Raw genomic sequence first — 18,568 nt, 5'->3', positions numbered from 1 at the left:
ACCGGGACGAAGCAGAGCGCCGAGCGTCGAGCACAGAGCGCAGAGCGCAGCACAGCTCATGGATGGACGCAGCTTGTCCAAAGATAAATAGGCAGCAGTAGGCAAACATGATGAGCAAACAAACGTCGACGGGGCTCTAGCCATAGCACGAATGCAGCTCGCCTCCATTGCACGTCCGGGCGTCTTTACGTCCGCCCGTTACACCCTGCATTCTGCATTCTGCGCTCTGCGCTCGTCGGCCAGCTGCTGCTAAAGTGGGCAAACAGTGCAAACAGACTGCCTGTGTGTGGGCAGGAGCAGGAGCAGAAGCAGGAGCAGGAGCTGGGACCAGACCCGGGCCAGAGTGCCAGCGCCAAAGGCGGCGAAACGCATTTGGAGACGCAATGAGAAGCAGCACACACACACACACACTCGCATGAAAATACCAACTGTCCGCTTGTGTGACTGAGCCTGTCAGCAGGACATGTGCATGAGACACAAGAAAATAGATAGATTTCGACGACGACGAGCTGGGATTTTGCTAAAGGCGGGCCTAGGCCAAAGACGAAATACCCTTTGCAGGTCAGCGACATTCGATGATCACGGCGATACGATATGAGCTATAAAAAGGCTAAAAGCTAACTCTAAGAATCAGAAATAGATTGGCCTAAGCTAAGTTTAAAGTGAGCCTTGATAGAAGACTAAAGAAGACTTGAAGTTCATTCCATATAAATGCTGATCAGAAATATATATTTCTATATCTCTCATCTCATACCCTCCAGTTATACGGCTCAGCTGTTAGGGTAGTGCAAGCAATGCAACAGTAATGACAATAGCGAAGGCAACACCGAAAACTAGAATAAAGAGAGCAGTCTAGAAGAGCTATGAGGGTGATATAGAGGGGAGTGGGATGAGGAGGTGGGGCGAGGTATGGGATGATAGTAGGAGTCACGTAAGTCAGGAGAGGCGAGCAAATAAAACACAGAGAAAAAAGAAGAGGCAAAAGTAAATAGATTCCCCCGTTGGAAAGTTGTAGCGTATTTTATATGAGACTTGGCCAAAAGAACAGACCATTACGAGGGAAACAGTCGAAGCCTAGGCTAACATACAGACACACACATACACAGAGAAACTACACATACACACACAGACACGAAGAAGAGCTGTTTGCTAGATTAAATTTACTACATTTGAAATTAAATAACTAAAGCTCCCGAAGGATCATCTTCATTTTGTATTTATCCAGAATGAATGGTAAACGACAGTTGGAATAACACACACACACACACACACACACACATACATGTAGAGAGAGATTTGGAGAAAGGCAATGGATTGATGATAGAAGCAGCCGTGCCAATAGTAAACAAAATATTGCAAAAATACGACTGAAATCCAACGACAGGACAAACGGCTGAGACACAAGGACTATGGGGCACAGGGGGCAGACAGAGGGCAGCGGAGGCTGACTGAAAGATACACTGAACGACAACGGGCAGGCACACACACACACACACACACATACACAAAAACAATCAGTAATGTAATAGAAATGCCGAAGAGCAGCAAACATAGCAGTCAGCAATTGAAAGGAGAGAGAGAGAGTGAGAGAGAGGGTGAGAGAGAGAGAGGGGGATCGGTAGAGGCTATCGTTGCTGCAGCAGTGGGAAGCCACTGAGGTATCACAGAGTCAACTGAAAAAGGCAGCAGCTTGACAAGCCGTTGAAATTCATATTGAAAGATGTTTGTCTGGTTGCCCGGATTAAGTAACTGCCTCAGTCAACGGCAAACAGAGTCGGAGTGTGTGACGACTACTTGGATGGCTTCTTGTCATGGTGGGCGTGGCGCAATCGTGCCACGATTACGGTGCGGCTACAGCGCCAGCTCATCTGTTAATCAACAATGCGCAGGTGATTGTTGAACTGTGACTGTACTTGACGCCTCAGCACTTTGTAAACATGAGGCAAAAGCAACAAAAAAACTGCTGCATACGCTGAGGCGCAAGCCAGCCAGTAGGCGTGTCAGGAGGGGAGGCTTGACGTAAATGGGCGCTCATTACGTTTACGAATTTTGTGATTTAACAAGCAGCTGCCATTGAAATGAGTGACAGAGTAGAGAAAGAAAGAGATAGAGGGAGAGAGAGAGGGAGTGAGAGAGAGAGAAAGGAAGATAGACACATCAAGGATACGCATTGAAAGATATGCAAAAAATGGCAGTCAAATGCTTCAGTCAAACGTGTTTACACACAATATGTATGTGTTTGTGTGTGTGTGTGTGTGTGTGTGTGGGTGAGGCATTTTGCAACAATGAGGGTAAGCGGCTAAAAGGGGTACTTGCTCTGGGAATTGAGCATTGGGTATTGGGAATTGGGGGTGCGACGTATTCCAATGCGGATGCGGATGCGGATGCGAATGCCGAGCTGCCATTCTTCTCTTTACACATTTCTTTTCTATTTATACATTTTTGTTGTTGTTGCTTTCTTTTGAACGTCCGTCCACAGTGTTATGAATAAACATAAAAGCGTTTCGTCTTCTTATCGCGCAAAGCATCAAGAATTCAATTGTATTTAATGCACACACACACACACATACACACACACACATTGTCATGCACAAAGAAAGTGCCTTTTTCTTGGGCGCATGTGTGCCTATGTGTGTGTGTGTGTGTGTGTGTGCGTGTGTTTGTTATGTGCTCCATAAAACAGAATATTATTCATACGCCAGTGCGACCCAAGCAGAAAACCAATTTGATTAGCAGAAATCGAAGCAGTCAAAAAATGGACCAGTTTCTGCTTGAGCTGTTACGCAAAAGGAACTCAAATTTTCAATGTATTTATTGTATGTATGTATATGCAAATAAATATATATATCTGTATATGTGTATGTGTATATAGCTTTATTTATGTTTAGAAGCTCCGCACTTGCAGCGCAGTTTCGCGGCTCCCACAGACCTTGGCCTAAAAGAAAGGAAAACGTCTTTAGCTTAATTATTTCTTTTAATGAAGTTATTAAGGATATTCCCCAAACATAACAAAATGAATATTTAAATTTGCGCTGTGCAAAGGAGAAGGTTGCTCCAGCGTGACGCTGTGATTTTTATTCTGGTTAAGTTTCATAATTTTTAATATTTGATTTTCACTTTGTTTTTAGGATTTTTATGAAATATGAGCACTATTATATAAACTTAGTGATATATACATTTATATATTGATATAAATGAATGTTAATTTCAATATACACTTCGAATGTTTTCTTGTCATTCAAGCAATAGTTCTACAATAATTTTGTATTGTTTTTTTATTATTATTATTTTTATTTGTAATATTTTTTTTTTATTATTACATAATTATTTTTAGTAAAAAAAAAATATTTAAAAATTTTATTTTTTATTTATATATATTTTGGTTTTTTTTTTTGTTTTTTTTTTGTTTTTTTTTTGTTTTTAAATAAAAATAGTTCATATTATCTCTTAATTGTCTTTTGATTTTTTTTTATATTTTTTTTTTAGTGTAGTACAATTTTATTCTATTCTATCCATTCTATTGCTTTACATAAACAGAAACTAAAAATAATTAGTATTATCTCTTATATCTCATGATTTTTTTTTAATTATTATTATTTTTATTTTTTCTGCTGCTTTATTTTGCCTCAATTTCATCAAAATCAAATGCTTAATTTCAATAAGATTTCTTATTTGTTTTTAGTTTTGAAATGAGCTTATATAAAATATATAAAATGCTATAAAAATCTCCTTTTCATTTCAATTTCTCGCAATTTTGATTGCTTGTAATTTCTCTTAATTTATTTTCGCCACCCTCTGCACACACGAAACGCTAAACACATTCAGTAATTTCTGCTTTTGAACGCTGTCAACTTGAGGATTTTGCTTCGCGCTGTGTTTTAGCTTCATTTGTCAGGGTTAAAGTGGAGGCTAAGAAAAAAAAATGAACAAGAAGAAGAAAGTTCGTATATTTGAAGTGCGTCAAGTTCGGGTTAGTTTAGCTAAATTGAGTTGCGTCTGGCGCTGGGGCCGCAAAACACGTGTTCAAGTGCAGCGGGCTGAAGCGGTGCTGTGGCGCACCTGAGAGCCAATTGAGGCGAACGGCAAGTGGATGCGGATCCTTTTGGCTCCAACCCCACGGTCAAGCGGATTCTTGTCTCGTTCGCATCCGCCGACGCATTGGCAGTCACAGCCACAGCCACAGCTACATCCACATCCACGTCCACATCCGCGTCCATATCCGCAGACCCGTTTGCCCATGTCGGCGACCTACGTTAAGTGTCAAACACATTTTACTTAGCAATTTCTTGGGTCGCATATCGTGGCCCCAATGCCGCCCCCAATGCGCCCTCACACCTACTTCTTATTGAGCAGCTGCCTCACTCTCTCACCCTCTCTCTCTCTCTCTCTCTCGCTCTCTTTCTCAGTTCTGATTCGATACGGCTGTCCCCTGCCCATGTCGTAGGCGTTGCCAACTCTAATGAAATGATTCATTTCCGTTTTCCGTTCTATTTGTATACGTGTGTGTGTGTGTGTGTGTGTGTGTGTGTGTGTGTGTGTGTGTGCGTGTGTGTGTGTGTGTCACACACTTGACACTTTCTTTCCGCTTTGGCTCGTGGCTGCGGCTTTGCTTCGTTGGCTTTGACTTTGCCACGTTGATAAATTTGTGTAAATCCGTTTTAGCCAATTTCCACGCATACACACACACACACACACACAGACACCAACACACTCACACAGAGTCTCACACGTGCTAATGTCCTTGGAGAGCGACGTACACCTTTTTGCTGCCACAGCTTGCGGTTTTTCGCTCTTCCTTTTGCGGCCTTACCACATGGGACTCTGCTAGCTGCTGTTGTAGTAGTTGTTGTATTTGTTGTATTTGCTGTATTTTCTGTGTTCTTTGTTAGCCCGTTGCCTGCCTTGCTCTCTGCATGAGGAGCGCCTGAGCCGAAAGACAAACGATCAATGATAACTTTGCAAGATATATGTATGTATTATCGCCTCAGCTCAAGCATGGCTGCCATGCAGATCCTTTAACCTGGCATTCGGCAGCATTTTAATTAGCCGCAATGTTAGCTTGGCCTGAACTAGTTGAGTTTAGTTTTTGAATTACCTTAAAATCGTTTGGGATTTGCTTTTCATTTCGTCTGCTTCAGTAAATTTATCACTCACTTGACACGCGCCCTGGTTAGGGCTAGGCTGGTCTAGGCTAACACACACACACACACACACACACAGCTGTGGCTGTGTATCCCTTTTGTTGTGTACAACTCCAGAAATTGCCTCGTGCTTAAATAATCTGCGCAATTCCTTTTTTCGACGCTTCGTTAAACGTTTTTTCGCTTTGTTTGGCATTTTTCCGTCGTTGTTGTTGCTCGTTTCTCTTTTTGTATTTTTGGATATTTTTCTTGTGACGTTTTGGTTTTTGCTGCTGTTTTTGTTGTTGTTGTTGTTGTTTTTTATACATTTTATTTCATTCTCGTTGTTGCTGCTGACCTGTGGTTTCGTCTGCCGCCGACAGGGGGCGGCAGCGTGTGTGCTGGTCAGAGCTGTCGCGGCTTGGCCAACGACTTTGGTCACATGTTTCATGCCAGTTACAGCGTGTAGAAGACGAGCTGCGACGAGCCCCATAGCCGACAGTCCACCACCCCCTGCACTCCCCTATCCATCTGCTGCAATCGCTGCCTCCTGCCTCCTGGCTCCTGCCCCCTGCCTCCTGCCTCCTGCCTGCAGCTTCCTGTTTGGGCCCCGCAGCTGTTGGTCGCCGCTCATAACTTATGCCAGAGGCGGCAAAAATGTGCCAGGCCCAAAATGGAAAATGGCGGGCAGCGTCGAGCATTTGTTACCACCAATGCTAGTGGCAATGTTGTCACACACACACACACACATAGAGTCATGCATGTGTGTGTGTGTGTGTGTCTATGCCCCCTCACTGGCCCAGGGGCGTCACTTTTGAAACATTTACTTTATGTTGTTCACAGGAAATTAGATTTTTTTTTCTTTTTTTTTTTTTTCGTTGCGCTACTGGTACAACTGCCACGCCCACAATGTCAGTGGCGCTGCCTACATTTTGCAGCAGTGTCGTGCAGCACATTTAGTTTTAGCTGAGTTGTCAATGGCAGCAGCCACATCCACATCCACAGCCCAGCCGATGTCCTTATGGACAGGAAGCAAACTCATTGCGGAAACAGCTTTTTAGCCGTAACAAGCCGCACACCCACCCAAACACACACACACACATACCTATACCTGCACACACACAGAGAGATCAGCAAAGTTGGCAACTTGTTTGCCATGCTAATTTATTTATAGACAGCATTTGCAGTGCCTGCGGGTCAAGGCGGAACTCGACTGGGCTGCTAACCTGGTCAGGAATCTCTGCCTTTTTATTTTGTTTTATTTTTGTTGGGTTTTTTTTCCTTCCGTCGCCGCTGCTGCTGCTGCTGCTGTTGCTTCTGTTTTGTGTGCTGGTTCCGTGCAAATTTCCGCCGCAGACGACAAATTACATACGTGCGATGTCCACCTGGTTAGCCAGGACGCGAGTCCTTCGGGCTGCAATGGGTTCGTTTGGTTTTCTCCTTTTTTCCACCTTTTTGTTTTTGTCCTTTCGTAATTCGATTTCGAGCTAAGCAAACAAATCATTAAATGGCCGCCAAACTCATTTGCGCAAACATATTTGGGTCAGTCTCCCAGCGCCTTTTTTTTTTTATACTCATTCACGAAAGTGAATCAGTATATTGGTTTTGTGCAATGTCCGTCTTGCTGTCCGTCCGTCTGTCCGTCTGTCCGTCTGTCCGTCTGTCCGTATGAACGCAATCTATTTCGGCGCTATTGAAGCTAGAGACTTGAAATTTGGAACACATACTTGTGTATATCTCCGATTTATAAAGTGTTAAAATTTTCCCGATCCGCCCACTAGGGGCGTGGCAAATCGGAAAATGCATTTTCCGATATACCAGAAATCATGTTTGTTGAAGAGCTAGAAAGCTGAAACTTGGTATGTAGGTCCGCGTTGACCACCCAAGATCACGAGCTATGGCGGATATATCTACGCCCATTGGGGGCGTGGCAAATCGGATAAAACTGTATCTCCTAAAGTTGTAAACCTAGAATGCTGAAATTTTGCACGTCAGCTAATGGTATGATTCTATAAAGTCTGAAGATAAATTATAAGTCTACGCCCGTTGGGGGCGTGGCAAATCGGACCTGAAGATATAGTGATTTTTTAAATTCTCCTATATTTTTGACACTATTGATGGCAGAGACCTCAAATTTTGTATATATACTCGGACTGATCACCCAAGACCAAAAAGTTTTGTCGGATATATGTCCGCCCACAGGGGGCGTGGCAAACCGCAAAAGTTTATATCTCCTAAAGTATAATAGCTAGAAGCTTCAAATTTGGATAGTTGAGTTACTGGTAGCCTCCTCTATCGATTCCCCAAAAATAATTTTTACGCCTCTTTAGGGGCGTGGCATATCGAAAAATACCCTGTAATTTTCACATTTTTTTAGGGTAAGCATTCAAACTTTGCAGTTAGGGTAACGTTATCTCTTTCTAAAAACTGACCAAAAATGAGGTGTCTACGCCCAGTTGGGGCGTGGCAAATCGGAAAAACCTGTATATTCTACAGTATTAGAACGAAACTTAACTACTAAATTGTTGATGGGATGTGAATGAGTATTCCGCAGTCGGTAACGCCCGACTGCAACGTTCTTACTTGTTTTTTTTTGCTACCTTTCTTTTTATTTTAGGTTTTCCATTACTGAATCACGCCCCACTCGCTGTGCATTACCATTTGGCCAGTTGGCCATTTGGCCAGCAAAAAATTGTAGCCACGAAAGCTTCGCTGGCGCGAGCTGCTTTTGAATAGCTGCTGCACCTTACCAAAAAAAAAAAAAAAAAGAAGAGCAGAGAAAAAGAGTCTGGGTGCAAGAGTTGAGTCGGCAAGACTAGGAGATACCCTAACAAGTGCAGAGTGACTGGAAGAGATGGGGGGAGAGAGAGAGAGGGAAAGAGAGAGAGAGAGAGAGTAAGAAAGAGAGATGCTCTTAGAAAGGTATACAAGGAAGAAAACAGAGAGTGAGAGAGGGGCAAAGAGAAAGAGAGAGGTGGGCGCAGAGATAATGAGGGATATATAAGGTATATATGTATAGAGAGAGAGAGAGAGAAAGAGCGAGAGGGAGAAAGAGAGAGAGAGACTGAAAGTGACAGAGAGGGAGATATATATAGAGTGAGAGAGACAGAAATTGATAGAGAGGAAAACATTCATATATAGAATGAGAGAGACAAAGTGGGTTAAAAAGAGATAGAGAGAGCGTGGGAGATATATGTATATATAGAGTGAAAAAGACACAGAGTGATAGAGTGATAGAGAGAGAGACTGAGGGGGATTTATATACATACATATCGAAAGAGTGAGAGATAGACACATATAGAGTGAGAGATATATAGATAGATGATAGACAGATTCCATTCTGGATTCCTAGGAGATGCAGTGCACCGACTATACCAAATCCCATTTCCTAGAAGCTTCCTCTACATAACACTCGCTCGCTTGCCTCCTCTATTCAGCTTGAAACTCCCGCTAAGTCCTACAAATGCAACTATTTCCGATACAATATGCTCATGCCACCTGTGTAAGAGAGCTGTTGCTAGGCCCGCGTTGTCGATTTGTTCGCAGCTTGTTGTTGTTGTTGCCCGTGGCGCAGTCGTTGTAGAACATGATAAGTAGCATAACCATTAAAATCCGGTTGAAAATGGAGCGCGACCACTTTGGTTAATGTTCGGCTGCCAACGGTAAAAGCATATCGCTAACGGCCAGCCAAACATTCAGCTGCAACGCGCACTCGCCCCATCGTCCACACGGCCAGGCCATGACATGGATTCATTTGGCCCGGCTCGTTCCGGCTCTGGCCATTTGCGGTCTTGTAGCAAGGTAGAAATGCAGCAACGACTGCAAGCGTGGGACCTGAAGCAATAGCTGCAATAGCAGCAGCAGCAGCAGCAGGAGTCGAAACCAATTGCTAATTGGACATGTGTTCAATTGTGTAAGCAGAGCAAAGGATATGCCGCAGAGCAAACGGATTAGTCATGCCACCTTGTGATAAGGCTTGGGCAAATCAAACGATTTGCTAGAGCTAAGCGATTCTGGCTGAAGTTTAGCCGAAGCACTCACAGAGCTGTTAAATCATTCGATGATTGCTCAAATACTATCGATGGTTTTACCGATAGTCTCAACGGCTCTATTTATAGCTTATGAAACAAATTTTTCTTATTATATTTGAAAATGAATTATTTTAAATAAATAATAAAGAAAATGAAAAACAAATTTTAATTTATTAAAATGATTAAAATAAAAATGATTAAGTAAATAAATACTTTCTATTAATTTATTATGCAGGAATTTGTAAATTAAAAATTTAGTCTTTAAATAAAACCTTGGATTCGAAGCAGACTTTTTTTTAGTTTTTATTTAAAATATGTATATATATATATATATATATATATATATATATATATATATATATATATATATATATATATATATATATATATATATATATATATATATATATATATATATACTTATATAAAACTACTATAAAAAAATTATATAATAATCACCATAAAATTACATTATTTTTGTTTCAATTATTATTATTATTATTATTATTATTAATCTTATTATTATTTATTTATTTTATTTCATTTTTTTTTTTCAAATTAAATTTGTGGAAAACTCACAATTGCCTTCATATTAAGCTTCAAAGTAAATAATATATAAAAAAAATCGGTATGCAATAAAAAAAAAATATATATATATATATATATATAAAAATATTAAAAAAATAATAATACAAAATAAGTAATACTAATACTAATTACTATGACTATTTTAATTTTTTTTTTTTTTGTTTTTTAATTTGTAAGGATAATATGTAATTTTAAACTTAATATTTAAAATTGAATCTTTGATTCACATGAGCTCAGGCATAAGGCATGAAAACGTTATCCAATATTACCTTCGAGTTCTTAAGTCTATTTGATAAATGACGCGATATATCAGTATCGAAACACTCGATATGAGCACCCATCGATACTATCGGTAGTGCCATCGTTGGCCTCTAATATGCCCAGCATATTCGCACATTGGGTTAAGCATGCACAGGTTATTCATTTCAGCTTGTATTGGTATGAGTGAAATGCATATTTATTTCCCTTCTACAGTCAGTCAGAAAAGTATTCGTCTCCTATAAGTCCAGCTCTGATTTCTTGAGCGTTAAAGCCATATCATCAATCTGCAAGTGATTGACGCCGGCTCCATTTGCAGCATTCATTAGTCACTGCAGCTCGAATAGATTTCCGTCAGCATGCACTTATGCCGTGTTGCAAGAGGGCACGTGGCAGGTGGCAGGTGGGAGGCTTGCACCTGCCAGCAGCTCAACCACATTCCAGTTTTTCATCGCTGCGCCGCACAGATGAAACTCCTTTTAATTTGTGAAATGCTTTCATATTTTTGAGGCGCCTCAGCCACGCCCAGTCCATTGCAGCTGTGGGCGTGCCATCTTCGTCCAGTCCAGCTGTTGGCCCTGACAATAAATGGAAAGCAATTTACGCCGCAGTATGCGGAGCAACGTGGAGTCCGTGTCGCTCGCTCAGTTTGCTGGAAGGGAAATGAATCAAGGCGCCAAAAGCATTCGCTCAAAAAGGCATTTTGCGGCCAGACAAAAAAAAAAAAAAAAAACAAAAAAAAACAGAAGGGGAGAAAACCCCTTCAATAAATGCTGCCATCCACAGCCATTCCCATTGTCCAGTGCGCCGTAGGCGTCTATATATACATTTTGTTGCCTGCTTGGCAAATGCGAAGACTCTAAGCTGCTTTAATGGTTCGCAACATTTTTGAATACTAAATTGTTTGCCGCCTGAAATTCCATGAATTTGCAGTCATGTGGCCAAAGCATTCGCCGGCGAGCGAGCAGCGACTTACTCCTGCCAGCTGGCCACAAACAATTTGTGCTCTGCCGCCAAATCGAAATCGTTCGCCTTCGCCCCCGCTGAGCCGGAGCTGGGTACGGCGGGCAGCACACCGTTTGCTCCAAATTATATTTTATTATGCGTTTCGATGCGCATTTTGTTATTTTTTCGTAATATATTATTATTAATTTTTTTTATTCGGTTTTTTTTCCCTGTTTTTTTTTTTTTTTTTTGTATTATTTTATTTTTGTTTCACAAGCAAGGACAACGCCTACAAAAATAAAATGGAAATCGTTTTCAAATTTTCGCTATTAAAATTTATGTAAATTAAAAAATGCTTCAGCAGCTGAAACATTTTGCTGAGCGTCTTTAAGCCAACATCGTACAACATGTGGAATTTATGGCCAAGAAAAATGTAAATTCATGCTCAGGCTCAAACCGATTCCAGAGTTGGCCGCATCAACTTTTTATGGGCCTTAACCAGCTGCTGCAGCCATTGACTTAGACGGCTTAGCCCAATTGACAAAGTCAGCTAGAGCATATTGCTTTTGTGGCCTTCATCTATGTGTCTATATATAGAGATTTACTGTACAGTATTCACTTGGACTAACTCCCTTATAATTAGTCCAGTGGTCAGAATTCCCTAGTGAGGATTTGCTCATGCTCAACGTCTTCAGTTGCGGCTCTTTAGTGGGATTGGAGTAGAGAAAACCAGTTAGAGTGCTTGAGGCGGGCTTGGACGACTAGATGATACCCTGTAGCTTGCGCAGAGCAAATAGGTAATGAATTCTTAAGGGTTTAGCATATAGTATAGTATAGTATAATATATAGTATTTACTATTTATAGTCTAGTATTTGTGATTGCTGAATGCCTGATTGCTGCGCCCGCACGGACGAACGGACGGACGGACAGACTTATGGAGAAACTAACGGACGCGGAGGCTGATTGATGGACGGACGAATGGATGGGCGGACAGACTGATAGATGGGTTGATGAACAGACGGGCACACTAATAGGTGGCTGGAAGGATAACCTGATAGACGGACAGACAGGCAGACGGAAAGTCGGACGGACTGACTAATGCTAGGAAGAACAGACGGACAGACTTATAGAGGGACAAACGAACAGGATGATATATGGACAGACGTACGAACAGACTCATAGATAGACAGACGGACAGGCTGATAGACGGACAGATAGACGTATACGGAACCGGAACCAGCCTAATAATAGTTGGACAGACAGCCGTGCTATATCAGCTCATGGCTATATCAGCTCAGTCCGTTGTTCTGCTCAGGAATATATATACTTTGTGGATTCTGCCACGCCTTTTCCTGCCTGTTTTTCACTCTCACAAACCCATTCTAGTCGTAAATCCCATTTTCAAAGGGCGCAGGGTATGAAACGGTTCCGAAATATATACATCTATATACATATGTATATACATATATAAGCCTACAATATCTAACAGGCACATCACAAACAGCTTGTCCGGATGCGCGAAAGTGAACAAGAGTCTTATGTCTAGGCCAGAATGGGCCTGCCCGAAAGTCCCATTCTAACCATGTCCAGCGCTCGTTCCCAGTGCGTCTCATTTCATTTCATTTCATTTCATTTTGTTTTAATAAATTAAAATGTCAACTTGATAAATGAAGGTTTCCGAGTCGTGTGTCGGCGGTGGCTGCGATGGAATTTTTGAAGCGGCATCAGCCACCAAGAAGTGACACACACAAACACACACACAGGGAGAGACTTGTGTATGTGAGTGTGAGTGTGTGTGTGTGTGTGGTGTAGAGACAGAGCATCACATTAGCGTGCGTCTATTGTTGTCCTTTGGCTGTGGACTGTGCTGGCTGGCCTGGCCTGCTCTGGTCGGGTCCGGCCGGGTCCTTCCACATTCAGCGCACATCCGTTTCAGTCGCTCGTTTGCGGGCGGTCACTAAATTATTTTGTGTTTAGTTGCAGCAAGGACTCGTGGGCTGGCCGGAACTCGGCGGGACATGGGTCATCATTTGGCCAGAGCGCTGCTCTGCTCTGCTGGGACTCGGACTCGAACTCGATCCGGTTGTCTAAGTGGTTATGAGTTAATTTTATTTATTTATTTATATTTTATTGTTATCATTTATTTCACTTCCTCGCCTCCGCCGACAGCCATCCGACCACCCCTCTCCGCCCCGGCCTGGCCCCGGCCCCGGCGACAGGCGACAGGCGGTTGGCCCTTTGCGGTCCTCTAAGTGCGCATTATTTTATTTCCCATTTGCCGGGCAGCCACAGCAAAACATATGCACGAGTATTTGTAGTCGTGTTCGCTATTCACATTCGCATTCGCCATTCACCATTCACCATTCGAATTTGTATTCGTTGTTGTTTACTGTGGCTGTGTTTAAGGTTTGATTTCTATCTGGGCCGTAATTTTTATAGGTCGCCATTGCCGTTGGCTTAAAAAAGGTCTTAGGCCCCGGGGCCTAGCTCGTGCGGCCGGACAGCAGGCCGAATGGCCCCCCACCCGTCCGGCGAATGCCAAACAGAATGAAAAGACATTTCCGCCGTTCATTAAATTTGTCTACGCATTTATTTGTCAGCAAGTCGTAAAACTTGAAACACGAATTTTATTAGTGAATGACAGGATAGCAGGATAGCAGGACAGCAGGACAGCAGGACAGCGGGACAGGATACCGGGACTCTCAATTTGCCCTTTTTCGTTGCCGCCCAGCCACGCCCCTTGTCCCTTCGACACACCTGCCCGTTTACATGTCCCGGACAGCAGATAAAGCAACCGAAAAAAGTAAAATGAAAAGGTCGATCCGATGGCTGGAATGGATGACATATGCGTAATATGGACATAATGTTGCCAGGTGGAAAGCAGAAGCTGTCAAACAGCAGATGACAAGTTATAAAATAATATTGTAAGTAGTTGGCCGGAGGAAGCAAGGAATGTTGCCTGGCCTCTCTCCTCCTCTCGACTCCTGCTGCTGGCCAAGTTTCCGTGTGGCAAAAGTCAGGTGAGCCAAACATAATTCAGCTCGGCTCGGCTTGGGCACAGGATCTATATTTAGACAGACAGGAGCCCGTTTGGTTATTTTCCTTTTTGTTTTATTACCTTTTTTTTTTAGGGGCGCCTCGAAAGGGATGAATATTGGCTTATTGCAATGTTCTTTTGCATGGGGTCAAGTGATGTCGCCCCTCCACTTCTTCACCACCACCACCACTGACATCCCATAGGTCCCATCCCAGTATATAAACACGGATTGTACTAAAGTCGCCCATGTGATGTCTGTGGCTCTCAAATAAATTATTTGAAACTTCGAGCTCTCGTATACAATTTGCATTAATTGTAGAACAAGTAAAGCGCAAGTGGAATATGAAGACGAAGAGGAAGAGAAAGAGGAAGAGGAAGACGAAGGCGAAGATGAAGACGAAGCAGCTGCAATGTCGCTTTGGAATTTGTGGGGCGACAAATCAACAAACTTGACTGGAAATAAATGCACTCAGTCCTCCACCCGCAGCGCTCAGCTCCTGGGCAAGTTCAATTGCCAACAGCAGCATGTGCAGCTGGTCCTGTGTGTGCTTGAACCCGGCCTAGGTTGAGCGGCGGGCTAAAGTTTTTGTATTAAATTAAAACGCTGAGCGCAGAACTTTGGCGGAGTCGAGTCGAGCTTGGGGATGTGTGGGCTAACCTGGCGTATGCCGTATGCCGTATGCCGCATGCCGGGCGGCCGACTAAAGGGTAACTTTACTCGAATGCAGCCACTTTCGGCGTAAATCGTTTTTGTTCCTGGAGCACGGCTCGCATTGCAACTGTTATTAGCTGGGCCAGCGCTGAGTGGAGGCGAGGCAGCTGCTGGCTTGGTGCTCGAGCGGCGTCTCTGAAGTGCAAGTGCAACAACAACAGCAACAGCAGCTCCAGAGTCCCAAAGCAAAAGTTTTTCTTGCCACGCGGTTAGTTACTGGAAGATCCCGTTTGAGTCTACAGCACAAAAGCATCGATGCCTGCGGCCTGCTGTAGCTGCGGCTGCGGCTGTAGCTGCGGCTGAGGCTGCGGCAGCAACTCGAAAGCCGAATCCCCAAATACTACAAACTTCCAATGAGGCATTAACACGCGCCCCCGAAACTTTCTTAAATCGTTCAATTTATAACAACGCACCAAATGCGTTCGATATTAAATAGTTTGGAGCACGCGTCTTAGGGATTAAATTGTACTTAACGAACGAGTCGAAGCAGGCGAAAGGTGAGTGAAGTGCACTGCTCTGATGCACAGACTGCGAGTCAAAGTCACGCAGCTCTTCACCCCTCAAACGGAATGCAGGCTGGCATTTCGAGCAGCAAAGCCAAAGATGCTCTTGTGGCAGCTCGAGTGGAAATAATTGATATATTTATTAACTCTGCGATAAATAGACGAACTGGAAATTATTTGATTCCCTCTGTAGTGTGTAGTGTGTAGTGTGTAGTGTGTAGTGTGTTGTGTGTAGTGTGTAGCGTGTGCTGGTAAACATATTTGAGCACATTGGATTACAGTTTGATTGTCGATTATTGAGCATGCATAAGCTGTTTGCAAATATTGAATCAAATATTGTTTCATTTGGCCCAGCACAAAAGTCGATTCGCCCTTTTCCTACAATATTTTTTGGCAATTTCTGCGCAATGAAATATAATACAAGCACACACACACACACACACACACACACACAGAGAGAGAGAGAGAGATTGATTTTGAACAGAAATATAATACAATTGATAAAAATGAAAAGCACAACAATAATGCAATTAGCGGCTGCCTGGCACAACAATAAATTGTTGTTTCGTTTCTACGAGTTTTTCGCTTTAATTTCCTTCGATTTCTCGAACGCGAAATAAACAATTTCATATGCGCGGCTTATATAAATCTGAGTTTGATATACAAATGCAATTAAAATGTATGAAAGAAGCTCAACGAAGACACAGACTGACGTACACAGAGCGCGAGAATGAGGGGGGGGGGGGGGGTGGGAGGTTGAGTGAGAGTGAAAGAGACACACCCACTGTACTGTGGGAAGCCATTCATGCACAACATCAAAGCTCGAACGAGCGTTGCCAATTTCCCATTGCATACGCCTAGGCGCAATTAAGAAAAACTAAAAAATTTGCAATTGGGAAATATAAACGAAATTAAGCACGTTTATGTCTGTGTGTGTGTGTGTGTAAGCATTGACGATGCTTTAAATGAGCCTTTATTCATTCAACTGCTGCTTTAAGGTGGCTGCCACTCAGATTTCAAACCAGTTCAGCTAATGGCGGCTGCTCCGCTCTGCTCTGCTCGGCTTGGGTCTGGGCTCGGCTGCGTCTGTTGCTATATAAGGCTTGGCCTCGCAATCTGCGCTTGACTTTGACTCCAATTCAACGCCTTTGAAATTGCTAAGTGGCACGAGCGACAAGTCAAGAAGCGGTTTCAACTTAATGCGAGCCTCTGGCCCAGGCTCTGCTGCTAATGCATTGTGGTGTGTCTGTGTGTGTGTGTGTGTGTGTGTTTTTGGAGCAAAACTTCTGCAGGGCTTCTCAGTTCATAAATAGTCAACAGCCGCTGTCAGCCTGCACCACTTTTTGCTCTGCTCTTTCTTACTCTTTGGGCCTTGCGCTTGCCACTTGATATCGCGTGCGTCTGTGTGTGTGTGTGCTTCTTTAGATGCCGCTGGCGGCCTTTCACATGCGACTTCCTTATTGTTGCCGCTGTGTGAGTTTCAGTGAAAGTGCAACGCCCATACCCAGCCAGGCGCCCGGGCAACCGCGATCGCTTCCGCCTGTTTGGCAGCTGCCTTCAATGAGCGCACGATTTGCAAGGCAGCTGCTTTATGCTTCACTTCCGGCCGTCGTTTATGGCCTAGGCCCTGCCCGCCCATTGTTGCCAAAGTGCCAACGGAAAACGGAAGTTAGCTGAAAAGGCAGTATGCCTCCTGCCCGCCTCCTGCTCGCCTCCTGCCCGCCTCCTGCTCGCCACAAGCAGCGCCAACTCAACGCCCAGCCCATCATCCATTGCTTGGCATCCGCATTGTTGCGCTTTTGTGTTGTACATTTTTATTAGCGTCAATCAATCGGCTTAAATGGCTGCCAGACAAATGAGGAACCCCACGACTGTGCCTCTCAGTGTGTGTATGTGTGTGTGTGCTTGTGTGTGTGCACCTTAACGAGCCTGTTGATTACAGCGTGGACAGCACAAAACATCCATGTGGAGCAGTTCGTTTGCTTAACACAACTCACTTGATGTTGCTTTAACGAATTCCAATGGCAGGAAAGACGCGCCCCATACAAGCCTGTTCGACTAGCAGATACCCTAGCATATCTGTTATTCTTCATTTCTCTGTTATTGCAATAATGATGCGATAGGTGACATCCATTGGCTCAGCCTAAAATATTCCCAAACTGATATTTAATATATATTTTATTTTCCATATATGTCAAACTAGTTTTATTTACCTCTATTCAACTTTGTTTTATATCGATCAAGTGTAATAGAAACATCAAGTTTTAGTTCTGATATTTCCGTTCCAACTATCTTCATGCAACTTTATAATATGATATTCTGCTAGATAATCTTCTGCTCAATCTTTTGTGCAGACATTTTGAGCCAACATTTTATTAGTTTATGTAATAGCTGCATTTGTGTGCGTGTGTGTGTGTCTCCGCTTCTGGTTTTCTAGCCACATTTGAGCCGTAAATATGACCAAATTTCAGGCAATGCCATTAGCATTCAAAGGAATATTCGAGCAAGCTATCAAAATCATTTGCATGCCCCGGCCAAACGTCATTCAGCTTTCATTCCTTTGACCAGATACTCACTATACACACACACACACACACACACAGATGCATGTATACAGGGTGTGTATGTGTATGTAGATATGTATATGTTATCTGTGTGTGCCCCTTTATAAACGTGTCAAGCTGTGTGGCTGCCACATTAAACACCAAATAGTCATTAGCTTCAACTGCAACGGCAACTGCAACGGCAACGGCAACGGCAACGGCAACGTTTGTGATTTACATATGTGAGCCAGTGGGCAAAGTGCTCTGTCACGCACAGCAGTCGAAATCCCAATGAAATACTTAAATGAAATCACAAACTGTTAACGCACAAACATCGAACATCAAATGAACATTGAAGCGAATGCAACGGCTAGCAACAATTCACAGTCAGTCAGTCAGTCAGTCAGTCAGTCAGTGAGTGAGTGAGTCTGGAGCAGAGCTGCAGCTGCAATGGGGACAAAGATTAATTGCTCGATCCCTGAGCCAAAACAACCGACGGACAACGTCAGTTGCAGTGCTTGCTGGCGCAATCTAATTTCAAATATTCATCAATACAAACAGCCAGCAGCCAGCAGCCAGCAGCTGCACAGGTATTTAGTGCCACAGCTCAGGTGAGGCTGAGCGTCAGTCTGCTGCCAATGCAATTTGATTGAGGGGCGGCAGGCGTGGCTGTATTTTAACAATTGCTGTGTAGCAAAACAACGAGCGAGCAACAACGCACTTATGTTAATTAATGCTAATTAGCCAGCCTCATAAGCCGGCCAACTCATTAATTTCACTGCCAGCAACTAATTAGGGCCGTATTAAACGACTACGGCTAATTCTGAGGC

At 43.3% G+C, this 18,568-nt stretch overlaps 1 protein-coding gene across 11 annotated transcripts in view; it reads left to right on the top strand.

Annotated features, from left to right (window-relative positions):
• The window catches only part of LOC108620087 (uncharacterized), a 241,107-nt gene that overhangs the window by 109,548 nt on the left and 112,991 nt on the right, over positions 1-18,568 (top strand). The window lies entirely within an intron of this gene.

This window comes from Drosophila arizonae, chromosome X (genome assembly GCF_054131065.1).
Source record: "Drosophila arizonae isolate 15081-1271.41 chromosome X, UAZ_ARI_1.0, whole genome shotgun sequence".
In the NCBI taxonomy this organism is placed as follows: domain Eukaryota; kingdom Metazoa; phylum Arthropoda; class Insecta; order Diptera; family Drosophilidae; genus Drosophila; species Drosophila arizonae.
Note: the sequence above shows the minus strand (reverse complement) of the source record. Positions and strands in the feature narration are given on the sequence as shown.